The 23,654-nt window shown below is 38.8% G+C and overlaps 1 protein-coding gene across 2 annotated transcripts in view; it reads left to right on the forward strand.

Moving 5' to 3' along the window:
• TAB2 (TGF-beta activated kinase 1 (MAP3K7) binding protein 2) overlaps positions 1-23,654 on the forward strand; it is a 140,302-nt gene that overhangs the window by 82,545 nt on the left and 34,103 nt on the right. The gene's annotated exons all lie outside the window — the stretch shown is intronic.

Genomic DNA, 23,654 nt, shown 5'->3' on the forward strand with positions numbered 1-23,654 from the left:
TTACTGCAGTGAAATATTATGGTCTTGAAAGGAGCAGAAAACAGTTGTAACTTTGGAGAACTGTTACATTTGTACACATGTCCTGTCCCTAAACCAGACCTTTGCACTACCCCCCCCCTTGCTATCAACCTGTTGGCTGACAAACTGAGACCCAGAGGCAGTATGGTAGTTTGTTGATCTTCTGTTCTATAGCTTCTGCCAAAAGCTTTATAGTCATTCATCATAATACAGTAAAATGTTGAATATACAGTTGTCTTGGTTGCGGACTGGGAGGCGCCGCGGGGTTGAGGCATGGATTGGCATTCCAGTCCTTCATGCAGCTCCAGAGAAAGAGGGAGGGGATGTGGGTGAGGAGGGTAAGGTTTTAACTTACCATCCTCAGGTTCTGGCTCCTTCTGAGTCTTGGGATTCTTCTCTGGCTCATCAGAAAGGGTTTGTGAATCAGCTGTTCCAGGCTGAAGTGAAGGATAAAATGTTGTTCTTCCCCTGGTCTTCCAGAGCTTCCTCATCTGCAGTCTCCATTGCCTCCATCTCATGCCCCCTCAGATTATGAGGCTGGTGAGGGCAAGGAAGGGGTTGTGTGTACTTTAGGCTTGATACTGGGAGCCATGGAGAGCACCTGCACTAACTCCTGGAAGAATAAGTGTATCGGAAAATCCCTCCTGTGGTGACAACTGGATTTTTTAGCCCTTCAGTACTGGAGCCTCCAGTACTTTATCCATTCTTTGCACTGGATTAGAGTGTAGTGAATGCCTGCCTGGTCCAGCCTCTCCAAAACCTCCTAATACAAGTGTAAGTCCCCAGTACTGCAGGAGAAGCTGTAGAGGACAGTGAACTTCAACCACACATTTGATGAGCATCCAGGTGTGTTCGGCTGAGCAGCTGACTGCTCTTGGAGCATGTTCATGTATATGTTCACAAAAAGAGTGCAGCAGAAACCTGTTCTGAAGCGGTCAACGTAGCTTACAACTACAATGAGATTTGGGAGTCAAGGATTTTTATAGATTTGGGTGAGTCAGGCAGGAAAGTGTTCAGTGCATCGTGGGAATGGGGCTGGAGGAAGGACTAGTAAACCCTTGTAACACAATACATGCCCCTCATCTCCATTCCACACTACAAACTGGTATGGGTACAGGGCTCTGCCACAGCTCAAGGCATGTTCATACCCACACTTCTCAGGCGTGCTAGCATTCTTGCCCCATATATGCCTTGAAATCTATGTTTCTGGGGTTTAGATGTGTGTGTGTGGGGGGGGAGTGTTCTGGCACAACCATGCACATGGACTCATGTCCAATCACCAGGGTAGACGTAGTTTGTGGTTATTTCTGAGCCATCATATGTATGTATAGACAGAGCCACCAAGTTATTTGGGTTCAAAATCTTGTTTTTGAAATCCTTTACCCCATATTTCCTGTACTTGAATGCTGTTCTCACATTAGCTGTTAGTTAGCTGTTCTCATGTGACAAAAAGTTCACAAAGCCAAGGATCACAGAGGCAGTTACACTACATTAGTACGGGTCTAGACTCCTGGGTCCTATTAATGTGTAGGGGGGAACACACACTGTTATCTTCTTAAGTAGGCAGAAAAGAAGCCTTGCAGATAACAGCCTAATTATAAACAAAACCACTGTAAGATGGGGTTTCATAATGGAAGCTTTGACAAATCTTTAAAGCTGCTGCTGGCTGCTTTTTTAGTAGTACTGAAGTACAGAAATAGCCACCTGGGTGTGGGAGTATTGTATTGATCCCAGAACTCCATAATATAAATTGAACAATCCAAAACGTACATCAGTAAAAGTAAAGATTTACCTACCAAGAAGTTGGAATATGATCTGGCTTTCCTGGTCATAGTGCCTGGCTTGCTTAAGTTCTGATATGAATATTGAAGAAATTTCAGAATACTGTAGATGGAATGGGAACAAGTCATTTATCCAGTTTTGTCCATGTTTGTTTATACCATTTTTGAAAGAACTGGCTATATATTCAACTTCATGTAACACATCTTCAGTGATCCAAGGATTTTCAAATTCTTCTTACCCATAGGTATTACAGTCATATGTCATTCTTCGATACAATTCATTTGGATACTCACTAAATTGACAGTTATTTGGAGAACCCACCAGCATTTATGTGGAGAGCCTTTGGCATATTAGTGCAGCCGTCTGAATTAGAAAACTAAAATTTTGAGTTAGTTCGGACTCTTTCATTGGTAGAATTTGTTGCTTGACTATCCAGATTTAAAACTCTTAGAATTGTGACCTGGTTGTAGCCAACTTTACATCAGTTTCATTATGGAGGTGCATGATAGCAACACTGTGACTGATGGTCTAAAATGAGGCATAGATCTGCTTTTTTCTATAAGTAGGTGGTCTTTCACTATGGAACTACATAAAATACTCAGATCCTTTAAATTGTCTATGAAGTTTTGGTTTGATTTCTCCTACATTTTTAATAGAAAGGATTTGAAATGTTGGCTTTAGCTGAATTCTTTCCCTTTGCAATCCAGCCATTTATTGTAGATTGATATCTCTAAAATAAAATTGTTTATATACACAAAATTTCGTAGTGTTGTATCCTGAATAGGGTCTAGTTCAATGTGATGTATTTTTTTAAAAAAGCTGAATTTCAGGCTATTATTCATATGCAAAAATCTGTTGCCAACAGAGAAATTCTGAGGGTGTGGGAGAAGAGAGAGGTCATGGTATGTGGTCTGTGGTGATGCTAAGGTGTATGTGGAAGATTGAGTTTCTGTCAGCGGCTTCACAACCTAGATGGCTTCCACCTAGTTGTTTAAGATGGCCACCTAATGTTATAAAACTTTTTTATAAGGAATTTCTTGACTGGGTAGAGTAGGTCAGGATTGCCTAAGAGGAAAACTAGATGTAAAATTCTGGACTGGCTGACTGGTCTAGTTACCTAATAGGAGCAGAAGGCAAAGCAGCCCCAACTAGGTCCAGATTATTTTTCTATGTGGGTTCCATCAGTTTTCGAGATAGCATCATAACTTTCTTAGTTAATCAATACTACCATTAAGAACATAAGAATGGCCACACTGGATCAGACCAGTGGTCCATCTAGCTCAGTATACTGTCTTCCAATAGTGGCCAGTGCCAGGTGCTTCAGAGGGAATGAATAGGACAGGTAATCATCAAGTGATCCATCCCATTGGGTTAAAGATTTCATTTTTTCCCTTTATTTTGAGCTCTTCAGGAAGAAACTTCCTTGCTTCCAATAACAGTGTGCTAGTGTTTTATAAAAACTTACATGACATGTGGTCCCAGTCCTACTTTCAGATATCTGTGCAACTTCCATTAGTTTCATTGGTAGTGAAGTGCACTTTTCTGAATGCAGAAATTAGGTCTTTGATTTATGTTCTTTTCAAAAAGGTTTCCTAATGGCCATCAGTAGGTGAAAGGTAGTGTGGAAAAAATATGACAAAGCAAGATGTTTATCATGTAACTTGGACCTTAGGACTTGCTCTGCTGTGACAGAGTAATATGCCAGGGAAGAACTTATTAAAGGTTTAGTAAAGAAGGTTGACCTAGTTTTTAGGAAAATCTTCACTGAAACCTTATCTGAAGCTTCAAGGATATAGAACAGGGGTGGCCAAACTGGTTCATGAGCCACATGTGGCTCTTTTACAGTTAAAGTGAGGCTTGTGGAGTCTCCTATGCCCTTCCCCCCATTCTCTGCCTACCAGACTGGGATGGGGAGCTCAGAGCTTCTGCCCTGCAGCAGGGTGGTAGGGCTAGAGGATTCTGCCCAGCGGGGGGGGGGGGGGAGGGGTGAGTCAGTAAGTTTGGTCACCCCCGATATAGAAGAAAAAATTCAGGCTGCACACTGCAGAACTAGTCTGCCTTACTCCTGTCTTTATGCTGCAAAAGACTCCAGATACTCCCACCTTTTGAGGGGTCAGAGATGGTAATAGTTACCATTCTGGGCTTCCCCTGGATCTGTGGTGGATGTCTTACTTCCTTCTGACCAGTGGAGAGGGGTCAAATTGTTTAATAGTTTTAAAAATACGTATACTTTAAAGTGAGAAAATTCAGTAGAAGAAGATGGAAGGCACTGGTTAAAACCAAAAGGTGGTGGAACCAAGAGACTATAAAACTGATCTCCAGGGCCGACGCAAACTATTTTAGATTAGAATAAATTCTGTTTAGGCCAAACCTCAGTGCAGGAAGAACTAGGTGTCGCGCTCATTAACAAAATGTAGCTTTTAGAAGTAGTAATATTGAGTCAAACATATCCACTTTTTTATGGTATTTACAATTTTTTAAAAATTGGTTATATAATGGATTTCTGACTTTCCTGTCCTTACTGAATTTAAATGAATTACAATCCACGTTTCTATGTTACAGTTGCAGCATGGCATCTACATGGGCTGTGGCTGCTTCCTAAGTGCAGAGATAAGCTTCAGTTACGTAACTTTGTAAATCTGCTACTTGGGAGTCTCTCCACAATTTGCTGTTTTTGTTGGGTAGATGTGGCTGTATCGTTTGATTCTGCATTTGGGAGATGTGCTCAGAGTTCAGTAGTTATCAGTTGACCTTGACATCTTCCCAAGTTTAGGTTGCTAGATGGAACCCTTGTGTTCCAGATGCATGAAGCTACCTACCAGAAATCCAGTTACATGTTTGGAAACTAATTACTATTGTGTTTTTGCATTTTATTGGGAATTGGGAGTGAAGTTCTCTCTAGAAAAAGATGTGCTTAATTCTGGACAGGAGACCCTTGTATTTCACTTGTGCGTCAAACTGCTTCCAGAGAGATGTCCAATGCAGGGAAGTGGCTCTCCCAGCACTCTTTAGCCAGGAGGCTGTCTTGTTGTGATACAAGCCCTTTAATGCTGTTGGAGGGCTGGGGAAATTTGTCAGACTCTTTAAGCCTCCACCTTCCCCTCTTTAAAAAACAAACAAGCAAACCCCCCATGAATACAAAAAAAGAATAAGTGAGAGGTACTACTCTGAAATGCATTTGTAACCAAGGGGGGCAAAAGTCCCAAAATAAAACTTAACTCCCATAGTTTGAGACTTCTCTTTTCTACTCTTTTCCTTCATCCCTGGTCATAAATTTAATGTATACCTGGCATCTTGTACAAATCTCAAAATCGCCTTTTAGCTTTGATTCCAGCATTTTTTTTTTAATGCTCAGAGGAGAAAGAACACAGCTTGAGTGTCAAGATAGCAGGATTGTGTTTACAATGTTTGTAGTTAATTTCACATATAATTAGTAAACTGAACAAGCTTGAAATAAATTAATTCTAAATCCAAATAAATATGTAAAACCATGATGTAATGTTTAGACTCTTTCTGACCATACCCACACTTTTTTTGGTGAAACAATTCATGGTATTTCTTTGGCTGGGAAGCTCCAGGCTTCAGGTGTTAAAATGCATAAAGTTTGTAGGAATACCATCAGCCTCGTGAAAAACGTCGGATTAGCACATACCCAGACATGCCTTATTAAATTTCAAAAAATGGCCCAAGGTAACCAAAAGAGAGCTAATCTGGTTTTAATTACATTCCAAGAAACTGTTTCTTATTAAAACCATGATTATATCTACTTAATGCTCATAGTTAAGCTATAGCTGACCCATAGAACATTAAAGGAATTAGCAATAGAAACAGAAATCTTCCAAACTTTCCATTTATTTTAAGATTAATTAATTAATTAATTTTTAAAAAAAAAACCTTAATTTATTTTTAATATTAAGATTATTAGTAACCATTCATACAGTTTCCTAGGGGATACTTGTCAAGATAAAAATTTTACTTTATGGCCACAAGACATCATTAAAGCCAAGAGTTTAGCAGGATTCATAAAATGATTAGACACTTACATAGATACATATTCAGTTATAATAATGAATATTTTTAATTAAGCCAATGTCTTGGAAGAGTTATGAACTCTCATGCTTTAGGGTACAAACCAAACCTCTTCACTGTGAGGGTTTAGGAAAAAAGTTTCCCTTGGGCACTTTATCCCATTGCAACCTACTGCAGGGTTGCGGTTTTTCATTTTGTTTTGTTTTTGCACCTTCCTCTGGTAATGGCCCTCCATGACCAGGTATTGGACTTAGATGGACCATTGGTCTGTTCCAGTACAGCAATTCCTATGTTCTGCTAACAAACCCTTTTTTATCTTCATTTGGATTAATTTAGTTTTCAGTTTTTAATTTTTTGTGTTTCACTTATTTTGGTCAGTTTAACATCCTGTTTCTTCTGCTTGTTGGATTCACAGCATTGCAAAGTAATGTTTGAACAGTTTTCATTGAGGGACATTATTGGTTAGTGGGATAAGTGTGGAACTGGGAACCAGGGCTCCTTAGTAATCTCATCTATGAGATTATCCCACTGACCCACTATCCCACTGATTTTCAGTGTGGTGATGGGCCCAGTCATGACTTCTCTGATTCAGTTTCCTTATCTAAAATAGGGATATTGTTAAGATTTGTTATATGCTTTGAAGATGAAATCTCTATAGAAAGTTATAGAAATTAAATGTAGAGATATTTTGTTAGCCATCCTATTCTCTGTCCGCTTTTTACACAACCCATGTTTTGGGCCTAAACTACATTTATCCCTGTAAGACAGTGTATTTAAATCTGTTAGTGGATAACTCAGTAAGGTCTTACCACTTTTCCTGCCTTACCATTCATTTCACTTGCTGAAAGAAGAATATGTTACTCTGTCACTAGATTGTTCTTGTGTTGATATTTTTTCACTCTCCATATAATTTTTTCCACTTTAATTTATGAAATAATTCTGTTCTGAATGCTTTACATAGAATCCTGGATGCTGAAGAAAGCATAGTTTTTCCTTTTGTTTATAAAAAGAAATTTGGGGGGGTGCACTTGTGTAGTTTTTATTCCACTTCCTGGCTCAAAAATATATACTACTAACTTCTAAACATATTAGGAACCGTAGCTTCTCAGAGAACCATGAAGTCTTGCATTTACACTACTTGGGCTCATCTGTATACATAAATTGTTCGGTTTTAACAATACACATAGAGTTAAAGCAATATAACACTTTTAGGTGGAGGCAATTATCAGTATAAAGGCATATTGAAGAGGGGAATAAGTTATACTAGTATAAGGTACCTTTATACAAATAAATCTGCATCCACAGGGGGGTGTACTGACATAAATATTTTGGTTAAAAATAATTGCACCCTTAACCAAAATAGTTATACTGGTTCAAAAACTGTGTGTAGAATCAGGCCTTAGAGGTATTTAGAGAAGAGACGTATGTGATCCATTCATTTAACTTTCTATCTCCTTTAATACATTTAAAAATAAGTGTGAGACAAAAAGTTCCTGATCTGCTTTTTGCTACAGGGCATATAGGGTTCTCAGGACTTCCGGTCCATTCCACACAGAGGGTAGAAATACAAAAACTGTTTCAAAGGTAAACAAGTTACCATAAGAATTTGGTACAGAAGTAATGTGCTTTTATTTAATTTATTCTATGTCCCTTATATTTTTAAGCAAGTATTTAGTAATAAAGTTCTGAAGATATACCCAAGGAAATAAGCCAGAAGGTGCCAAATGCATTTAACAAAATACTAGTCATAGTTCTGAGTAATTAAACTAATCTTCCATTTTATTTGTAATGCTATACTTGTCCTTCTCTTTCTTCCTGTCACTATCCATCCAAATCAGGAATATCTTCATCTCTACAAACATGACAAGTGATAGGGTAATATTTATTGCATACTTCCGTGTAGAGAAGAAAGAGTAAGAATTAAATAACTTTTTTCCTGGCAGTGAATGTTAGCATTGTAGTGTGAGTTGCAGAGAAATATCCAAGGTAAGTGCAGATTGCCCATAGGGTATCTGTAAGAACTGGGCAGAGTAAAGTATAATCAGAAGTAGCTTCCAAAGTTCTTCCAAAAACAATTTCACCATTGTTAGAAGCCAACTAGGTGAAATGGTTAAATTCATATTGAATATAAAAGCCTTCATCTTTCTCCAATATTAAAACAAAATGTTTAAGTGAAATGGAATGCTATACAACAGGGGTGTCCAAACTTTTTTCACCAAGGGCCATATGCAATAAAATACACAAACAGCCGGGCCACTCACTCGAGGTGAAGTACGTATTGCCTCACCTGGTTTATTTAAGTAAGTAAACTAAATCAATCAGCCTACAACACTGCTTTTCATGAATGGGATTTTTTTTTTTTAAGAACAAAAAAGGTTGGCAGTTCATTCTCAAAACAGCTGCCTCTGATTGCTTCTGGATGGTGGTCCTTCTTGACAGACCTGGAGGGGGTGGGGATATAAAATAAATTATATACCATATTTCAAGCTTGTTATGCAAATAAGTTTGGATTGTCAACAGATCAACTAATATTTGTTTTAAAAATGCTATCAACATAAAATGATTACATTTATTAAGTAATAGGGCTTAATAACACATGGAACGTGTAATATATATTGAACTCAGGGGAACACGGTTGCGCTCAGTGGGAACAATGAAGTTGCGCTTTGGCCTGCAGGATTGCTGGCAGGTCCGGAGTCAGTTTTGTGGTTGAGATGCAAAGAACGTCACAGAGATGGTCGTTGGTCATTTTGGTTCTCAATCTGCTTTTGTTCAGCGTCATCAGAGAAAATGTTTGTTCACATATGTATGTTGAGCCGAACAGACTCATCATTCTTTTTGCGTGGCGTCTCATCAGAGGAAACTTGGCTTCTTCCAAGCTCCGGTAGAAGTCAGGTAAGGAGAGAAGCTGATGTTGATTCTTCAGAGAATCATCACACTGCATTTCTATAAGTTCTAATTGCAGACTCTCTTCCACTTCTTCTGCATTTATCATGAAGGGAGTCGCGAACAGCTTGATATCGTTCTCAATGGTAGAAAAATCTTGGAAGCGCTGAGAAAATTCTGTCATGAGAGATGTGATCACAGACACATATTTCCCCTTTTTATCAGTGAGATCGGCCTTTGGAAATGCAGATCTGATTTCGGACAATGTGGGGAAGTGCGTGACATTGAAGGTGCGCAACTGTGCCTCAAACAGTCGGAGCTTCACACAGAATGCTTTCATGTGTGCGTGAAGCTGCGGTATGAGTTGGTCTTTGCCTTGTAGATTTTTGTTGAGTGTGTTGAGGTGTTCAGTGAGATCAACTAAAAACGCCAGGTCTGCCAACCATAGAGGGTCACTCAGCTCGTGAAGAGGTCGGTCCTTTTCTTTCAAAAACTGGTCGATCTCTGATCTCAGAGAATAAAACCGCCGAAGCACGGAGCCGCGACTTAGCCAGCGCACTTCTGAATGGTAGAGCAGGTCCCCATATTCAGCATCAACGTCAGTTAAGAAAGTTTGAAATTCTCTGTGGTAGAGTGCTCGTACTCGAATTATGTTTACCGTTTTCACAACAGTGTTCATCACATCGCTAAGCTGTACTGTCTTGGCACAGAGTGCTTCTTGGTGGATGATACAGTGCATTTTAACTGCCTCACCTCCGCTCTCCTGCACCTTGGCACACACCATAGAGGCCATTCCTTTGCGCTCGCCTGTCATAGCTGGAGCTCCATCCGTTGTAACTCCACACAACTTGTCCCATTTAAGTCCTATCTTGTCAATTGCATTTGACACAGCTTCAAAAATGTCTTTACCCGTTGTTGTGGTATTTAGACTGCTGAGATCAAGCAGCTCCTCCGTAACGCAAAAGTTATTGTCAACTTCCCGCAAAAAAATTAATAACTGTGCGGTATCTGTGGCGTCTGTGCTCTCATCACATGCAATGGAGTAGAAATCAAAAGCACAAGTTTGGGCTGACAGTTGATGTTTTATGTTGGCTGACAAGTCTTCGATTCGCCGCACAACTGTGTTTCTTGATAGGCTAACGCTGTTGAATTCTTGACTTTTTTCTGGGCACATTATTCCTGCGACTTTAGTGAGGCACTGTTTTATGAATTCACCATCTGAAAAAACCTTCCCATGCTGGGCAATGAGTTGAGCCACCTCATAGCTGGCTATTGTGGCATTTTCTTGAGTTTTTTTGGCATAGGAAAAATACTGTTGTTGAGCTAGCAAGATAGTTGTCATCTGCTTAACCTTCTGTTCTCATTCCACACCAGTGTAGGACATGTAGGTCTGATGTTTGGTTTCGTAGTGTCGTCTTACATTGTACTCCTTCATCACTGCGACACTCTCATTACAAATCAAACACACACACTTCCCCTTGACTTCCATAAAGAAGTATTCATTTTCCCACCGTGTCTGAAATTTTCTACACTCACTTGCTATCTTGCGTTTCTTTGGTGTTGTCATTTTCAGTGCGCTGTGGCAAAATTTTTCTTTCCTTAATTTTGTTTTGTAGAGGAACTGCCTTGATCAACTCAGTAGCTCCACCTAGAGTTAAAACCAAGAAGTGCAATACCGCCAGGTTTCATGTGCGGGCCATATTCTGGTATATTTTTGGAATTTGCTGCGGGCCAATTAAAAATGGATCGCGGGCCGCAGTTGGCCCGCGGGCCGTAGTTTGGACACCCCTGCTATACAACTTCCGATAATAAACCATCCACAGAAATTTAAATATCTGATAGTTACAGTTTTGTCTTCGCTAGCATATTTCATCCTTTTAAAACAAAAAAAAGGGGTGGGGGGCACTTTTAGTTTGATCTTTGAGTGAGAGGGAAAAAATCAATCATCTTGTTTTTACCAAGCTTCTTGTGACCTACTCGGTGTGTACTCTGGAAATCATATTTCAGAATGATGCATGTGTCTTCAGGAGGATCTACCTAATACTTAAAAATTCAGTGGCCTTTTTCAGGACAGCAGTTCAAATGGAGTTAAAAGGAAATATAAATTAAGAACACCCACTTATCTGTACTAGTTACAAACTCTTGCTGTGAATCAGTTTTAAATACAATAAATACCACCATCTTTAAATAAAACAATCTGAAGCCATTTAAGCTTTCTGTTTTGAAACACTATTAGATGAATTCTCTTTGTAGACTGAACATATTTTGGTGGTAAGTAGAATTTCTCTCTCACAACCAATTTAATAGATTTAGGGCTGCAAATTGACTCTTTTGCTAACATACAATCAATAGATTAACAATATAAAATAACTGATTCACTTCATGTTGCTGAAAGGTGCACTTTTGTGATTGTGTAACATAGCTACATTATATGTTGAGTTGGATCATTCAAACAACTTGGTATTTAATCCTGGAGCTGGGAGATTTTGAAATAGACGATTGCTGAAGTTGATCTGAACAGAATTGATTAAGTATCAAACTAAGTAAGACATAGGTTTCTGTTAAGTAAAATCAAGGAAGTGATAGATGCATGAATACGTAGCACATTTTAGAAACTAGACTGAATAAAATACAAGTAAATGTACAATAGAGAACAAATTTTACAGTACATTGGCTGTATCAGTGTCTCATGCTGTAGTGGTGAGTGTGGTATAAAACTTACATAGAATAGAATATCAGAAAGTTGAATTTTGATTATTTTGATTTTATTTTGGTTTTTATTGATTTTTTTAATTTTATTTTATTTTATGATTGAATTTTAATTTTGATTTTGATTATCTTTAATTTTGTCCATCTTTTAAAAAAATCAAAGTTCTGAGAGCTCACCCTGTCACACACAGTATATAGAGATCATAATTTACACATTCCTTTGTTAAAAATTAAAAAAAAGTATAAGGGTTGTGCTGTTCTTCATAAACTTTTTCTGCTGATATTTGCAAGAGTTCTTTGGGAGGCCAATGAGTAAGGCCATGATCTACAGTACAGATTTTTGACTGACACAGTTTTGTCATCATGAAGCCACTGAGATTTGTATATTGCTCAAGCACATGCATAGTTGGCTGCTTGTGTTGACGCTGCATCTACTCACCATGAGTATTTGCATGAATATAAAGGGCAGTGCATCATGGATAGGAATCCTAGTATATCAGGTCCCGCCATCCAGCACAATTCTGTTGAGACAGTTTTGCAGTGTTCTGTGAAATACAAAGAATTCACCTAGGGATTTGTGTGAGCTAGTTGTTAAATTCCCAGCATACAGTTTCCTCTATTCCTTAATACATTCCACATCTCATAATTTTCACACTATTTTTAAATATCTCACAAACTCACATGGCCCTTTTCAGTCTTTACCATCTCTAACGGAAGCATGGAGCCAGCAGAGATCAACACTATTCTCATCAACACTGCAAATACAGGTATGTGCAGACCTTCAGGAAGTACTGCTGGGATTATCTTTGAAGAGAGTTTGGTGATGAACAGACATAACAAAAAAAAAAAGTCCAGGTTGCTGGGGGCATTCACTTAGCAGTTGCAGATAGTGGAATGCTGCTTCTGGGCCCAAGAAAGAAGTGCATGGACTGGTGGGATTGCATCCTAATGCAGGTTGGGATGACAGTCACTGGAGAACTTTCCTGGATCTCTGTGCCAAGCTCATCCCAGCCCTCCAGCATAGGGACACCAAAATGAGGCTGCATTGACAGTGAAAAGTGAGTGGTGATTGCATTTTGGACGTTTGCAACACTAGACTGCTATCTGTCAATGGTAAATCATTCTGGTGTTGGAAAATACACAGTTGCAGCTGTTGTCATGCAGGTGTGTAGGACCATTAATCATCTATTATGCAGGATTGTGACTTGGCAACATACAAGAAATAGTGAATAGATTTCCTGAACTGTCGTGGGGCAATAGACAGAAAGTTTTGATACCAGCCCACCTCACTATTGAGTACATCAACAGAAAAGGATGTTTTCTATAATTGTGCAAGTAGTGGATCACTATGGTCACCTCACTGATATTAAGGTAAGCTGGTTAGAGAACGCAGGTGATGCTTATATCTTTAAGAACCCACTGCTGTTCACAAAGTTGCAAGCAGGGATGTTCTTTCCTGAGCAGTGGGTTACCACTGGCGATATTGAGATGCCTATAGTGATTCTGGGGATACCAGCCTGTACTTTGCTCCCCTGGCTTATTAAGCTGTACACTGGCCACCTCAGCAGCACCAAGGAAAGATTCAATGACAGGCTCAGGAAGTGCACAGAATAATTGTGGAACGTGCTTTTGGCAGATTGAAGGAGCCACTAGTGTTGATTACTCACTGGATGAGATTTTAGCAAAAAAATAAAAATAAATCCCAGAGGTTACAGCTACATGTTGTGTACTACAGTATATGTGAGGCAAATGTGGGGAAAGCTGCTACCAGGGTGGAAGTGTGAGGTAGAAGGGCTGTCTGTTGAATTTGAACAGCCAGATACCAGGGATATTAAAAGTGCCCAACATGGTGCTACATATTTCATGGCACCATTAAAGGTTCATTTTTACAGTCAGCCACAGTAGTGTTCTGTCTTGAGATAGTGGCTGTCTGGTGTAACTTCTGATTTTTGGCTGATGGCTTGTATCTTGTTGTGCCTGCTGCAGACTATAAGTACTGCTGGGCCTGGGACTTTGCCCTCCACTATGAATTGTGTGGTGCTTGCAATACATTTAAAAGTACTGATTGATTTTTTGATTTCCACTATACATTCTGTACTATTGGTTGTGAACTAATCACTGTACTTTGATTCTCCAAAAAAAGAACGTTGAGTGCAAAAATTCAGTGCACAAAATCCAAGTGCAATGTACGTATGTCATACAAACTTAACTTAATGAGGTGAAACTTTTAAAAAGGAAATAAACATTTGTTCACACAAATGGACATAAAAAGTAGTTCAGTGTAGTCCATTGTGGCTACACATAAGCTGACCTGTGAAAACCATAGATTGGTGTATGCTAAGCTGTGGATTTCCTTGCTGTCTCCTGGCATGGAGTGGTAGGGGTAAGGATGTGGTTTGTGATGCCACATGGTATGTTGAGGGGTGTAAGGAGCAGCGACTGTGGAGTTCTCCAAGGAGTGCAAAGGCTGATGAGTCTAGGATTTTTGGACCTATAGGGTAACTAGGGTCTGCAGCATTTGGGTTTGCTGCCTGAGAAGATCCATTATGTTTTCATGCATTTCCCATTCCTTGTCCTACTAGAACTCCTGGCCTTTTGTCTGTCTTCTGTTTTTAATCATGCTCTTTGTCATATTGACTTTCTAAGCCTGTTCATGGTCCAGTGCACCACTAGCTTGTAGGATCTTGCAGAACATGTCTTCTCCAGTTCTGTTCCTTCTCCTTATCAGGGTCAGGCATTGTGTGAGCATGCAGCAGGCACCCCTCAAGGCCGCACACCAGAATCTGCTGATAAAAACAGACACATGCACCATTAGATTTACAGTCGTCATAGATAGGCAAAGATAAGTTTTACAAAACTCACTTCCCTTATTCCCATAAATACTTTAAATAAGAAATGCTTGTTGACACTTCAGCTTTGGAGCACCACTGTGCTGCTCCGCTCTCCAGCTCCACCCATGGTGAGTATGATCTTGGCGGGGGTGGAGTGTTATTGCTGTTACATGAAACTGTAAAGTTCTGGCCCCTATTCCAGGGTTCTAAGTATAGGATAATGGCAGTGAATATTAGTAAATGGTGATTTTTGGCTGATATCTCACTCCTGAGGGTGACAAAGGTAACAGAACTCAGGTGCTACTGGTGTCCTGAAGCTGCTCTGGCCTATATGCAGTTAGTCTGTTTGCTGTAGTGGTGCTAACTAAACTCTGTGTGGCATTGGAAAGTCTCCTATTATGGAAATAGAATTAAAACCGCCATCCTTAGCAACCTTTGGGTGAGGATTGCAGAATATCACCCTAAACGTTTCATTGAGATCTCTCAAGGGTATAAAAGGGACATCCCTATTCATGTAAAGAAAGTGCGCTACATGCCCCTCTCAACTCCTGCCCTAACCCAACAAAGGAATGAAAAAGAGATGCCGACTGTCTCTTTGTTCTACCTCTACTTGAACTTAGGACACCAAATCGATTTGAATCATGTAATCAGATTGCCATAATACTGTTCAAGAATTTGTTTTGAATTTACTTCCTAACTTTTATTTTGTGATAATATACCATTAAATCAATGAAAAGTTGATAACTTTATTTTTTAAACTTGGGGATGGGGCAGCCACCATCTTTAAATGGTCGGAGGGGTGGGGGGAAGAAGGAAAAGCAAATAATAAAGCATTGTAAGGAAGATTTCATACACAAGCTACCATCCTGTCATCAGTGGTCTCATCCACTTCTTGCCTGGCAGATCTGGCTAAACTATAGAGTTTCAAATAGGTCCTGACTCTTGGTCTGATTGGAGTCCCCAACTGCATCTTACCCTCTCCTCATGCTCTTCCCCACTGTTCATGCAGGGATCTCTATCTCAGGCTCTTCTGAGGGATCCGTGGTGGTCTGCGGGGTGCTGGTGGGGTCATCACCAAATATGGCATGCAGTTCATCGTAAAAGTGGCAAGTCTGCAGTTCAGTAGCAGATTTCTCATTGCTCTCCATTGCCTTTATTATCTGTGGTGAAGTTCCTTCACTTTCACATGGCACTGCTGCTACTTGTCATACATCTTGGCTTGCATGCCCCATGCAGTCTGCTCATTGATGTCCATGTTTCTATGGCTGTTTTGTACCTGTTTTTGCACAGCTCCTCTCCCCACAAGCCCAGGAGATCCAGCACTTTCTGACTGCTCCAGGCTGGAGTGCATCTTGTGTGTGTTTGTGTATGTGTGTGTGGAGACGTGGTCAGTGGAATGCAAACAACAAAAGTGAGCTGCTAGATGTGCTTGCCAAGGTGGGCAACCAGAAAAGAACATTTCAAAAACAGTATGGGGCTGTTGATATATTAATATGGGGCTGGATAAAGGTCTGGGTTAGGTAGTGGAGGGAGACAATTGTGAACAACTGGCTTTGTGGGGGAAACCCAGGAGTGCAGTGAGGTGACTGGGGGAAACTAGGCTTGTTGGGATATCCATGGGAGAGCGGGGAGCAGATGGGTGTCGCAGGATGGATGGGAGTGGCTGGCTGGGGATGATGCTGAGTCCCCATTGCCGTTAGTTGCAGCCACTTGCCTGCTTCTCCTGGCTGTTCCTTTTCCCTTTCAGATCCAGCAGAGAGCACAGCAGACAGAGGCTGCTTGGTTGCCATGTCAGCAAGTACCACAGCAGTCTTTGGCAGCCCTGCTGCAATTGCAGCCCATACCTGCATGTATGACATTCAATCTGGGCTACAGGAATGCGTAAAGTGCAGCCTGTATGTGTGTGTCACAAGAGAAGTATGCCGCTTGGCAGATCTGAATGCAGGGAAATATTTTTCCCCTTTATCTTACTTCAGTTGTAGTTATCTTAATTGTGACTTGTAACGATATAAAATTTGAGCAGGAAATGTGAATTTTTATGTTGTCTCTTTTAATAAGGTTCTAAATATTTAATCTAATTCCTAAAATAAGGTTTTAATAAGAAATCTTTATTGTATCCAAGCAAATCAACAATCCATCATGACTCAGAGGAATGTATTTTCTGTGTTGTCAGTAATACAAAGGTCTTATTGGATCAGATTGAAAGTACAGAGAACTTTAAAGCTAAGACAACGAGAGTTCTGTGGCACTTTAAAGACTAACAAATTTAATATTTGTAGAGCTCTCTTCTTCAGATGCAGTGATACTTGTCTGCATCTGAAGAAGACTTAGCTCAAATATTAAATTTCTTCTTCAGATGCAGTGATACATACAAGTATCTGCATCTGAAGAAGAGAGCTAAGTCTCTCGAAAGCTCATGTCTACAAATATTAAATTTGTTAGTCTTTAAAGTGCCACAGAACTCTCGTTGTCTTTGCTGTATACAGACTCACACGGCTACCCCTCTGGAACTTTAAAGTTAAGTCACTTAGATGCAGCTGAGGTCTAAAACCAGAGATACAGATTCCATTATTGTTTGCTGCTGTGGGGTTATGAAGAGTATATTGCTTCTTATTGCCCAGCTCTGTGTATTCCCATGGCCCACCCTCTTAAAATATTTAAAAGCCTGCTGTTAGTAACTGTCTGATACTCCTCTCAGGAGCATTCTGTAGGCTTTGGTCAGAGATTGCCAGGCACACTACCCCCACAAAAGGGGAACTGACTGAATTATTCTGACCAAGTCTTAGACAGTGGTGAATATGTAGTAAAAGAGGTGTGTAGTGTTAGATTTAAAGATTTGTAGTAAAGAATTGTTACACTTCATTTTTAAATACATGCAGTGCCAAAAGAGAGAGTATTTTTTTTCAAATGGGAAATTACATTTTTTAGTTGTTATATAACTTTGAAGCTTATAGCAATTTTAATATTTAAATCTGTTATCTAGATTGAAATATCTCTTTTGATCCAAACAAAATCCAGTACTTTATTCATTCCCTTTACTCGTGGTTCTGAGTTTAGTTCTAAGTGTCTGAGAAATGACATTTTGTTTACTTTTTATTGATCATTTTCACAGAATAAATCTTCCACAAGAGATATATTTATATTTCATCACTTTATGATTGTGTGTCAGACCTAAGTTATCTGGGGACTTTGCCAGTATTTTTTACAAGGTTCACTGTCAATTAATTCTTTTATTTATTTAAATTTTTTGGCACAACTGGGTAGACAGATTTACTGTAACGTTTATATCTCGTAGAGCGTGAAAGTTTTTAAAAATGGCTCAAAGCAGTGTTTTTAAGGGTTATTAGTAATTTCAGATTGTACTGCGCTGCATTAAAGCATTTAATTGCTTTACTTTATAAGTGAGCAACAATGTTATTATCAACTTTACTGAGCTATGACTAGGCTAAGTCATAAGGTCTTATTTCTGCTGTTCTTATTGATCACTCCCTTCTCTTTGACTCTGTTCTTCCCTTTACTTCTGTAGTCCTGTACTATATATTCATTTTACTCATCAGTCTCTGAACATTCCTTCAGTCTTTGCAATAGTTTTCCCTTTGCTCCTACTGTTTGTGACCTCCAGAGTTCTGTACTTAGTTGCCTCTTTTCTTCTGCATTATATCATTGGTGACCTTATCTGCTCACGCAGCCTCAACTACCCATGCTAATTAAGTATATTTCTTTCACTTTTCAGTCTCACATCTAGCTTTCTAACCTTATTCTGGATCCACTGCCAGCTCCTGAACTCTACTGTTACTTACAGTACCAATTCGCTGTTTCCCGGGCTTGCAACCTCCAAAATAATTTTAAATTCTTATTTCCCAAGGTAGGGCAGATACCACATCCTGCTGGTAGCTTCTCCACAACATCTCAAAAGTAAGTTTTAAAATATTTTGATTTTAAGGCTCAGTCTACACTAGACAGGCTCTATGCCGGAGTTAGCCCTAGCAATTATGACTATTTCTGGTGAATTCTGAGATGTTAACAATCTCAGAATGTCCACCACTCCCACACTTGGTAATGTTTTCCATAACCCTGTCATAGCAGTGGCTTGAGTGAGAGCCTGGTGTTGATGTGATCCAAATGTTTTCAAACACATGGTTTGTATTGTGGACATGCTGCACTATTGTAAAAAGCAGTGCATTTACCGAGTCTAGACTGAGCTTAAAACTCAAAGCGTTTTTTGCTGATGTTGTAGAGCAATTTACCAGCCAGACTTGGTGACTCTTGTGTTTGGGGGGAGAGAATCCTACTGTGTTTATAATCTTTCTTTGTGCAGCCTCTGCCTCATGAATTACAGAATCACCATACTCATTCTACTCATGTCTATTTAATTTGGCACATGCTTTCCAAAAGACCATATGGGTCAGTGAATGAAACTTGGGGTCTGCTATATTAGAGATCTGGATTCTAATTTCCAGCTCTGCCTGATTTGATCTTGTTGAACCTCTTACCTGCTGATCTCTACCCCTGATGCTTATTGACGTAGAGAGCAATTATATGAATTTGAAGAAATGTGGACTCCATTTCTTGATACATTTTGGATAAAGAATGCTGAGATAACTCAAGTAATGACAGGCTTCCATTCCATCTGACCTTCCCCCCCCCCCCTTTCCCCATTAAGCCCTCCTTCCCTTTTTTGCCCGTTAGTGTATGTCATATTCATTATTATTGTTAACCGTGCTCTAAAATGTTGTCTGTATAATATTGTCTGGTCTTGCAGCTTTGACAAGTTGAAAAGTTGTGTAATTGCATAATTTTATATGATATCCTGTGAAATGTGCAGTAAGTCATTTACCTTTTGTATTTTTGTTTATGAAAATTAATTAAAAAGTTAGTCACAAATGTAAGTCTGGAGATAACTGCCTAAAATAAATCCCTATTTTAAGGACTTTAAATTAACTTTTTTTGTTTTATACCCTTTCTGTAGAAATCAATGAATAAAAATTTTCCATATAGTTTTTTTTGGTAGTAGGAACCATAGAAGTATATTAATCACAAGCTTAAAGAGGAGAGCAGAAAATGTTGCTTGATGAATCAGCTTAGAAAAGCAGAAGCTGGAATTGTGTATATATAAATGGCAAACACAAAGCTCCCAGTACTGTGTAGGGAATTGAAAAGATGTTACCAGAGAGTATTTGTTTGCTGAGAGATTACTGCACTTGACTGTTTTGACAATGATATAGCATCTTGCTGTTTAGGTTTGCTTTATTTAACTAGTTGTCGGTTTAGAAATATTAGAATCCTTTTAGAAGCTTCAGGAGGGTTGATACAGGGTTTTAATTACCCTATGTTTAGAAAGGCAAACTTAATGCTGTGTGTAAGCTCTGCATATATGGTGTGTTGTAAGGGGGGGAGGGAGTGGCATTTGGTACTTAACTGATACAAATAAATTAAAACTGTATTTGCTCCTTAATTTAGTAGATTTCAGAGAGTATTTCTGTCTTTACTATGAAGGGGCAATTTGTATCTTTTTTGTCAATTTTTATTATATTTAGAGGAGAATTTCAATTCAGCTACAATAACTATTAAAAATGTAAAGGAAATCTATTCCTAATTCTTAATTTATTTTTTTCCAGCGGGCTCAGATTTCCTTAATACTGCAAACCATTGAGCGGTATTTATTTAAATGTATGGTAAATCAACCTATTCTTTTTAAAATTGACTGCTATCATTACAGTAATGTAGTCTTCCTAGAGAGTCTAAAAATATAATGTTCCTATAGCAACTTTAACTCTGCCACATTGCACATATTTTATGTCGTAGAGTATATATTTAAACATTGAAGTACAGATTCTGCAAGCCATTTGGTGTGAGTAGCCCTAATAAATGAAAAACCTGATATATGAAATTAAATACCTGACTAACTAAAAGAGAAAAATCCTATATTATGTGTGTATTTAAGTTATAAAAAAAATGCCCTTTCCATGATCTAGGTGTCTTTTACATAATTTAGTTTTCTCATAAAATGTTATGATTGATGGCTCGCCTCTATCCAGCAAATGTACAAAGATGCACTGGTAGAAATAATAAAACCCCTTCAACAACAGGAATGATGATAATCACTTGAATCCTCAGTCCACCCTCTCCCTAAATGCAAAAGAGAAAATAGAAGCTTTCCAGCCTGCCTGGAAGATTAATCAGTATAGTACCTGAACATGTATAAGATGGCCAAATTAAGTTTCCTGTCACTATTTTTAACTTTTGCATTTCCTTTTGCATTTTTTCCATGTAATAGAATTCACAATACAAGTTTGAAAATTATAGTAGTAAAATGTTTGTTTTATAATTTTTCCTTTTTTTGAACAGACTGACTCAGTTCGTAGAGATAAGTGCACACAAACAAGGGAGGATGAAAATGCATAATGTAGTCTAATGCCCAGAGTAGAAAAATCTAGAAAAAATAGAGAGATTTTCCTGTAAACTTCACATTACAGGAAACTTCAGGGTTTAGCTCATCACCATTATTTGGGGTTGGAAAGGGATTTTCTCCCATGGCAGATTGGCAGAGGCCCTGGGTTTTTTTTGCCTTCCTCTGCAGCATTGGGCACAGGTTACTTACTGGTGGATTCTCTGTCACTTGAAATCTTTAAACCATTATTTGAGGATTTCAATAACTCAGTCATAGGTTGGGGTTTATTACAAGAGTGGGTGGGTGAAGTTCTGTGACCTGCGTTGTGCAGGAGGTCAGACTAGATGATCATAATGGTCCCTTCTGACCTTAAAGTCTATAACAGATTATAACAATTTTAGGTGATATTTGATACAACAATATGTTAAAAATGTTAATGTCCTTTTAAAATTATAGAATATTTACACTACAATATGCAGTTATGAAATCCACGGTTTCTTCACACCACCTTTTTTTCCACCGTCATTTTCTTCTTGCCCTTAGATTGAGGAATTATTTTAGATGAGAGAATTGTGCTCTGTTAATGTCTTATTGAAACAAATCTTTCTGAAGATTATCCCAGCAGCAACGCCTTTTCCTGCCTGAGACCCCCAGTCAAATATGTATTGTGATGTGTGATAGGAAATGGGATTAATGAGGCTAAAAGATGAGCAAATGCTAGTAAGCATGCTCATGTGATTTTTTTCAAATTTTTACTACTTTCTAAACCAACCAATGTTTTCAAATAATGTTGTGCATGCCATTTTTGAAGTTTCAAAGTTAACCACTTTTGAGTTATCTGCATGGAGTGAAGGTGGTCTGAATGGATACGTGGGGAAAGTGTCAAATGGATTGAGGGTGTTGCAGTTTTTAAGACCTTCATGATTCAAGGATGGTTGATGACATTTTGCTTTAACAAAATTAATTATCAGGCAGATAGGAAGTCTCATCTCAAAAGGTGAACATATGCAGTTCTGAATGTGTCAAAATAAGGTAGTAATGAAGGAAAAAATCACAATCTTAACTATAGCTGAAACTACCAGGTTGAAATAAATATTCCCTTTTTTAGGTGAAAAAGGAGGCATGGATACATTATGTGTGTCATTGTAGCTGTAGTAACTGAATGTAGTGGTGAATGATTTTCAGGGGAGAAACAGTAGGAACAGGAAAGACAAGGACAAAGCCCTAGGGAACATCAGCTAGAGGAGATAGAGCCCCCAGAGGAGATGTTGAAAGAGCCATCAGAGGTAAGATGATAACTTGTAGAGCAGACTATTGTAGAAGCCTTACAAGAAAAGGTTTGGTTGGAGAAAGTGGTAAACAATATTGAAGGATGCAAAAAAGTTAATGTCCCATAACTTAGACAAGGCCTTAGACTTGTCCACACAATACATATTTATTGACTTAAGTAAAATTGGTTTAGAAACCAATTTATTTAAATTAGTTCAAGTTCCATATGTGAACTTTATTTTGGTTTGAGTGCCTTATATCAATTTAGCTTAAGTCAATAAGGAATCTCTAATGTTCTCTTAAACCGAAATAAATTGTCCTCACAACAGAAGCCAGTTCAACTAAGGGAATGTCTTCACTGACAGCAGCAAATTCGCTGCTGTCAGATTGATTTATCCAGATTGACTGAGTGGAAATGAAGACACACTCAGTCGATCTGGAAGTCGATTCAGTAAAACCACCTCCAAAAAAAGTGTAGCGCTGTGTTGACCGGTACTCATTTCCTGTCGGCGCAGCATAGTGGAGACGGCGCGCAAAAGAGAATTTAAGGAGTCGATGTAAATTACACAAGTACATAGAGTAGCTTTCGTAACTCCCGTTGACTGCCACAGAATTTCCTGTTAAGTATAGACCAGGCCACAGGCTATGTCTGCACTGACAGCAGCAAATTCACCACCTTCAGATCGATTTATCTGGATCAGTTGAGCGGAAGTGGAAACCTGCTCAATCGACCCAGAAATCGACACTACTAGTCCACCTCTACCAGATGGAATAACGCTGTATCAACGGGAGGGCATTTCCCGTCAGCGCAGCAAACTGAAGACACTGCTGTAAATAGAAGTTAGGAAGTCAATGGGAGATACACAAGCTACTCTACGTAGCTTGCGTATCTCCTGTTGACTGCTGCCAAATTTGGCGGAAAGTTTAGACATAGTTTCAATCAATTTCTAAACCAATTTCGGTTAAATCTATACTTTTTTAGAGCAGTCATTTTTTGGTAAAAAATGTTAAAGGCTAAATAGATATCTGAGACCTTCAAGAAAGGAAATCACAGGAGAGTGGCAAGGATGAGAAAGTAAGGCTTGGTAATAGAGGGTATTTAGGAAAAAGGGACACTAGGACGTGTTTGAATTCAAAGGGAGTAGTACCTCAAGTCATGTGGGAATGACGGAGCAAAGGAAAGAAGCAAGTAAGAGAATAAACTGATAAGCAGATGCAGTCTTCTGTGGAATTGAATATTAAGATTTATTGACCAAAGAGGTGTATGAGGGTTGAAGCTCGAGGAACAATATATGTTGGTTTTGTCTAAAATAAATAATAATGTTACATTTACTCATAATTATATTCATTCATACAACTAAGCTAAAATTTCATCAGCAGGCGGCTTTCTTTTAAACAGTATAACTGGGAATTACATTTAGTGACTCAAAAAAAAAAATGTCTTAAAAACCCCAAGTTAATGAATGGTACAAACTTGCTGCAGTCAGCCAGGATGCAGTCATTTGTACACATAAATTCATTTGTTAACACTGATGCTGGCCTCTGTATTATTTATCTCTGAAGAAGAAAACTATATATGAATGGCGCAAGAAAGCCTGACTTATTACAGGGCTAACTTCATGCAGTCATGAGCCCAGAATCTTTTTTATGTATGTAATAATATTAATTGATAAACTGTAATGGGATGTCACTAATAAACTGATCCTGAGATCACTGCAAATTTTTTTAAATTATGAACT

Source organism: Emydura macquarii, unplaced genomic scaffold, assembly GCF_026122565.2.
Source record: "Emydura macquarii macquarii isolate MOO-44397 ecotype Brisbane River unplaced genomic scaffold, CSIRO-AGI_Emac_v2 contig_705, whole genome shotgun sequence".
Taxonomy (NCBI): Eukaryota; Metazoa; Chordata; order Testudines; family Chelidae; genus Emydura; species Emydura macquarii.